Raw genomic sequence first — 6,613 nt, 5'->3', positions numbered from 1 at the left:
TACATAAGGGTAGGGGCATTCGGTTTTAGCAGCTGCCTTAAAAGTTAACTTCAGAGTTATTTTAAACACGCCTGAGGACTTGTTTCCTGTTCTTTGTAGCCTTGAACTAGCTTTCAAAAAGGAACAATTCCTATTTGGTCTCACCTACCCATCCCCCAACGGGCATGCGACTGAAGTAAGTTCATAAGTTTGGGTTTACTGGCTTCATATTTATTATTAACGACACTTCTTGGTAATCTAGGGAGATGATTTTTAAAAGTTTGTGGATTAGACATGTCTTCCTCTTTCATATTTCTGCCCAAACCAAGACTCCCTGTATTCTTTCTCCAGATGAATTGTACCACTGTTTACCCATTTGCCAAATCTAGAAACCAGAGTCATCCTGGACTGATCCCTTTCAGCATCCTTCAATATCCAAACTATTACCAAAGAAACCCAAGGCCATTGAGTCCCCCCTTCCCTTTCCCACTGCTGCACCCTCAGGAGGGGACTCACTGCTCACCTACAATATTACAAGTCTGGTGAATGCCTTAGTGGTTTAAGAACATGGGTTTATAAGTCAGAATTCTGTCACTCATTATCTGTACGATCATGGTTACTTATCTCCATGAGATTCGAGTTCTTCATTTATTTATGTATTCATGCATTCAAAAAACTATTTATTGGGCAGCTACCATATGCTAAGCACTGGGGATATAGAAATGAAGGAAAAGTACAATTGAACTTATTCTTATGGGCTTTCATTTTAGTATGGGAAGAGGATCTTTACACAAGATTTAAAAAGTGAAACATGTCTTAAATTGAGATGAGGGTCCTGGAGAAAAATAAAGCAAGGGGAATAGGGAAAGTGTGGGAAATTGCATTTGCCTGAAGACTTGAAGAGGTGAGGGAGCAAACCATATCATCAATAAAAAGGAGATAATTGTAGTACCTGTAGCCTACTTTAGCAATTAAATGAGATGATTCAAGGAAAGTGCTTAGTAGAGAGTTAGGTATAAATGTTAGCTATTATTGTTATTATTTTTTCTTTTTGGCCACGCTGCTTGCGGGATCTTAGTTCCCTGACCAGGGATTGAGCCGGTGCCCCCTGCGGTGGAAGCAAGGAGTCCTAACTGCTGGACTACCAGGGAGGTCCCAAATGTTAGCTATTATTATTTTCCTACTTTCTGATCAAACAATTACTAGTTTTACCTACCTCCAAATCACCTTCCAATTTCATATTAGAATGATGCTTCTAACAAAATTTTTCAAATTTTTTTGGTGGTTTCCCTTTTCCTTTATGGGAAGCTAGCATGACTAAATAGTGCTTTATGGTTTGGCTTCTGCCTACCCAGACATTCTCAAACCCTTCCTCTATAGGCCCCAATCTCTTAGTACCAGCACTACTGGCTTCCCACTCTATACACACGATAGTCTGCTCTCTTCCCACGCTCTCCCTGGCTTTGTGCTCGCTGCTGCTTCTGTCTGGGATGTTTTCTCCTCTCCCCTCATCTACACACCCCATGCCTACTGTTCCTTCAAATCTCATTCACAGGTGACTTCACTGAAACCTTTACTGACTTCTGTGGCCATCTCTAATGACTCAATTGCATTTTTAAAAATAGCTTTAATGAGATATAATTTATATCACATAGTTCACCTATTTCAAGAGTACAATTTGATGATTTTTAGTATATTTACAAAATTGGGCAACCACCACCATAATCTAACTTTAGAACATTTTTATTATTCCCCAAAGAAAGACTTAGTTTTTGTTCTTGAAACTCATATACCTGGAATGGAAGACAATAAACAAGTCATTACCAATGTGATGGGTATCTTCAAGACTTGTTTGGTGAAGGGTGACATGGAAATATTCTAGGTCATTTGGAAATTAATTGTTCCACTGAAGTGAGTTTTTAAACTGAAATGGACTCTTTCAAACCTTAAAATTTAATTATTTTTCACTCTTTTGTGAGAAAATACCCCCACTGGTGTTCTTTTAGTTGCATGAAACCTACCATACTCTGGACAGCTGTAGGACTTGGGATGACTGTTGTATTTGGCAATTCAGAGGATGTGAGTTTGTGGCAGTGTGGGTTATCCAGGAAACAGATGCCAAGACAGAGTCAGAATCGTAAGGGATTCGTCAGCAATAACATTTGTGAAAAATAAATGGGAGAGGAGTCGGCAGGGAAAGGCTGCAGACCACGAAACCTGTCTGACACCTGTGAAAGGAAGGAGGGAGGACCCGCCAGGAAGACCTCACGCTGAGGTGCAGCCTGAGAACATCTCGGCCAGCCCAGCAGGGCGCTCCAGCACACTGGGCAGAAATGGTGGGTCCTTGTAGTACTGCTCTGCTTAGTCAGGGGCTGGGAGCTCCCGCCATGCACTCTTGCCATCTTCCAGAGAAAGTCACAGCTTTTGCCAGGAGGTCCTCTCCCACCGCTCTCTCTCGGGCTCAGTTACCTACCTGCTCCTTCCTCTGGCCCCTTGAATCACTCCATGGTTACAGCCAGTATCCCTTGTGGTTTCTGAAGAGTCCTTTTGTGAAAATTTCTTCAAATTACCCACGGTGAATGTGCCATTTGCTCCTGCTAGGACCCTAACTTACTATGAAGGTCATTAGTGACCTTCAAGAGAGTGTTTTCTTCGGAATGATAGGAATAAATAGCTGATTGGAGTGGGTTTCGAGAGAGTGGGCGGTAGAAACATGGAGGCACGTGTATAAGCAACTCATCTGAGGAGTTTTTCCTATAAGATGAGACAGAAATGGGCAAGTAGTTAGAGAGGGGCTGAAGGGTCTAGGGAAAGTTTCTGTTTTCTTTTTGGATATGATCCATTTTAAACAATTTTATTGAAGTATAGTTGATTTACAATGTTGTGTTAATTTCTGCTGTACAGCAAAGTGATTCAGTTATACATATATACATTCTTTTTCATATTCTTTTCCATTATGGTTTATCACAGGATATTGAATATAGTTCCCTGTGCTATACAGTAGGACCTTGTTGTTTATCCATTCTGTATATAATACTTTGTGTCCACTAATCCCAAACTCCCAACCCATCCTTCCCCATGGATATGATCTATTTTATGTTTGCACGCAGAGAGAATGACCCTTTAGAGCAAGAAGTTTCTTCTGCAGGAGATACCTGCAGGTCTGTAAGAGGTGATGGCATCTTGTATACAAGTACAGGCACCCACCGTAACAGGGATGGGGTTCCCACAGTAACCAGAGGAGAGCAGAGTTTGTGGATAGGTTAAGAATGGCTAGATGAAGTTGTGTTCTTGTTGTTTCCATTTTCTCAGTAACATATGAAATCATCAGGAGTGGGGATAGTATATTGGAGACTGAGGAGAAAAAGGGGTAAAACTGTGGGAGGGTGAATGGATTAGAGGAGTGTCATCAGACAGCAGTGCTTCCTCCTTGAGGACCTGCATTGAAAGTGAGACTAGTAAGCAGAGCCCCATAATTGTCTTCGGTCCCATCCCCCTGCTTGGATACAGCTCTGGAGAAGGCAGAGAGTTGGGGTCTGCCAGGCCAGCATGACAGAGGGGCAAGGATGTTGAGGGGAATTGCAGAATAGGCCAGGGCTGCGAGGAGGTGGCTGTGCTTCTCCTACCTGGTCACCCTCCACCCGCAATCCGCCCTGTTTTGCTGTGAAAGGCAGACCTCTTCAGATCGCATCACTGAAGCTCCCTGGCCCTCTGACTTCAGCCAATGGAAGGCACTGGCCAAAAACCAGAAGCGAGTTTTGGGGGTTTATTCTCCCTTGATCCCTCCTGGCCTTATGATGGTTCTGGCCGGGCCTGTGTTCTCCGGTGGCCACAGCCCCTGTCAGCCTTTCTCTCACGTTCCAGCTCTTGCTGGGCTCAGTACCTCTTTCTCTCCCCTGCGTCTTTGGGCTGCCCGGGAGCTCCCCTATCTCTGCTTGGTTCTCTCAGCCGGCCCGCTTCTCTGTCCATAGGCCTTTCGTGAAATTCTCTCCAGCTCAGCCCTTCCGAGGGTACCATCTGTTCCTTGCCAGTTCTGCATCCTCAGATACAGAGTGCTGGGGCCTCGGAACTGGGGACGCCCACGGGTGGAAGATGGTTGGAGTGGGGCTAGTTGGCCAAAGAGCAAGTGGTCAGAGGGTGGGGTGCTGCGGATGAGTCCTGAGGTCGTGCGGTCCTCGGCCATGAGACGGGAAGGGCGTGATGGAGGGCGCAGGTCGGAAGCGAGGAGTCGTCGAGGCAGTAGGAGGGGAGAGCGCCCTCCACGCGCTTTATGGATGGTCTGTCGCCCGGAGTGACTCAGGGAGCAGAAGGGGAAGGGCGCGGGCGCAGACATCCGGCACGAGTGAAGAGGATGAAGAGGGGTCAGGAGTCAGGTGAGTGGGTGACGGTCGCGGGGCCGCGGGTAGTGAGTGGGTGGTGTAGTTGGAGGGCATGGGCTTCCAGAAGAGCGCGGGCTTTGGGGGGAGGGGGGAGAGCTCTCTGTCGGCAGCAGGGAGGGGCATGGGCACACCCACTCCCCCGCTGGGCTCTGCTGCGTGCTGGGGTGGGCGGGAGAGCAGCTGCCTCGTGATGCTCCGGGGGAAGCAGGTTTCAGTTTCCACTGAGAGCGGCCCCAGGTGCAAGAGGGTGAAGAAACTATGCAGAAAAGGGTGGAGGCTGTGGAGGGCTTGGTCGATGACACAGCTGGGGTTCTAGGGGATGCAGTGGAAGGGTGGGGGGAGGTTAGCTTAAGTCAAATCAGGGGAGGAAGAGCCACGAGGGGGAGAGAATGTGGTGATGGTGGATGACCTGGCGGTTCGCCTCGAAGGAGACTAAGGTGGAAAGGGTCCTGCCGCATGGGGCAACTATGCAGATGGTCTTTTAGGGAAAGTGGGGAATCAATTCTAATTTTAGCTTCCTTTTTAGGATGGGCTGCTTCAGAAGCTTATAGGGAGGGAGGACTGCCGTTAAATCCTCTGAAGGTGGGTCATGGTGGTGGGGAAAGTGGTCTAAGGAGACCCTCAGGGCTCTGGAGGTCTCTCTTAAGCAGACTGATTGCTCAGGTGTGTCCAGCTCTGGAGGCTATTGTGTGTCCAGTGTGGTGCTGGCTCCTATGTGTACAGACACTCTCTTGTGGGTAACTGATGTTTCCGCAAATGTAGCTTGGATCCCGAAATGTTGGGATTCTCAGGATATTTTTAATAGTTTAAAAAAGGACGAAAAGCAGACTGTTTGAAATTGGGTCTATCCGGGAAAATCTGTGGCATAGGGTTGCTGTAATTATGAGAAATATAAAAGAAACGGAGAGACAATCTTTGCCCTCAAAGAGGTTATTTCTAGTTGGTCGCATAAGACATATATGAAAAGGAAAAAAACAGTTCTGAGATGATGCAAAAGTAAGTACAACAAGCATGTGCCTAATAAAAGGAAGAACTGAAGTGGGACTGTTGGATTTCAACAGCTCCTAGGGGACAAAAGAATGGAAAAGAAGAAACTAATGTTTGTTGTATGACTACTGTGTTCCAGGTATTGATATTTTGCTTTCAAATAAGTTACATCATTTAGTTTTCACAGAAACCCTATGAATAGTTGTTATTCTAATTTAAAAATAGGGAAACTGAGGCTCAGAGAGGTTAAGTAATTTGCCCAAAGTCCCAGGGCTGGCAACCTGTTTGTCTGACAAACCCATTCTGTTTCAGTATAAATAGTACTCCAGGAGCTTCACTTACCAGGATGACCCTGAACTTCCAGAGAGCAATGATTCTCAACCTGATCCATTGAAGAGACTGGTTCCTGCTCTGATGGAAACACAAAGCCCATTAAAACAAAACAAAACAAAAACGGGTCATTTATCTGTTTACATGCTATTGTTAAATCATTTATAGTAAATTTTAAGAATATAAAATTGCTCTCGTCTTGTGAGGAAGAAATTGTATTTCTATGAGGAAGCGAAATCGTTGCTTTAATAGTTGGAAATGATATAATTTTCTTGAGTATAAATTTTACTGCTATGGAAACTATAAGCCAAATTTATAATGCAGTGTTGTTACTCTTAGGAAAGATTGTCAAGAGAGGACACGTCACCCTTGGAGGGAGAGCCAACTGGTAATGAAAAGGCTGTGACCCAGCCAGATCACTCTTGGGTCCCCCTAGGGGCAGGGCTGTGATCTTCTGACCTCTAGAAGCTTAAGGAACCCAAGATGGAGTGTCTATCCTTATTTAAACTATAACTTAGTTCACTTTATTTAGTCTCACTTTGTTTAGCACACCAAGGGCCTGAGTTAATGCTTCTCTGATAGATGAGAGATCAGTTTCAGAAAGTGGTGAATGCAAAGTGTAAAAATGGAAACAGGAAGTGTAAGTGATTTCAAGAAGTTTAGCTTCAAAGGGGAGGAGAGAGCAGGGTAGGTCACTAAAGAAGAATCAGGGAGTTAAGGTATGTTTCGTGTTTGCTGTTGAATGATGTGACAGTTGATCGTGTTTAGACACGAGAAAAGGGAAAAGAGGAAGAGGTTGAAGACACTGGGGAGTTGGGGAGAGGTGGGAAAATTGATGGACTGAGGTCTTGAAGGTTTGGATCCTCCAGAACATAGGTAGAGGATTGACTTTACATAGGAGGGGACACCTCTTTTCACACGGAAGCGAAGGAGGGACA

Source organism: Stenella coeruleoalba, assembly GCF_951394435.1.
Source record: "Stenella coeruleoalba genome assembly, chromosome: 17".
Lineage (NCBI taxonomy): Eukaryota > Metazoa > Chordata > Mammalia > Artiodactyla > Delphinidae > Stenella > Stenella coeruleoalba.
This window is presented reverse-complemented; position numbering follows the sequence as displayed.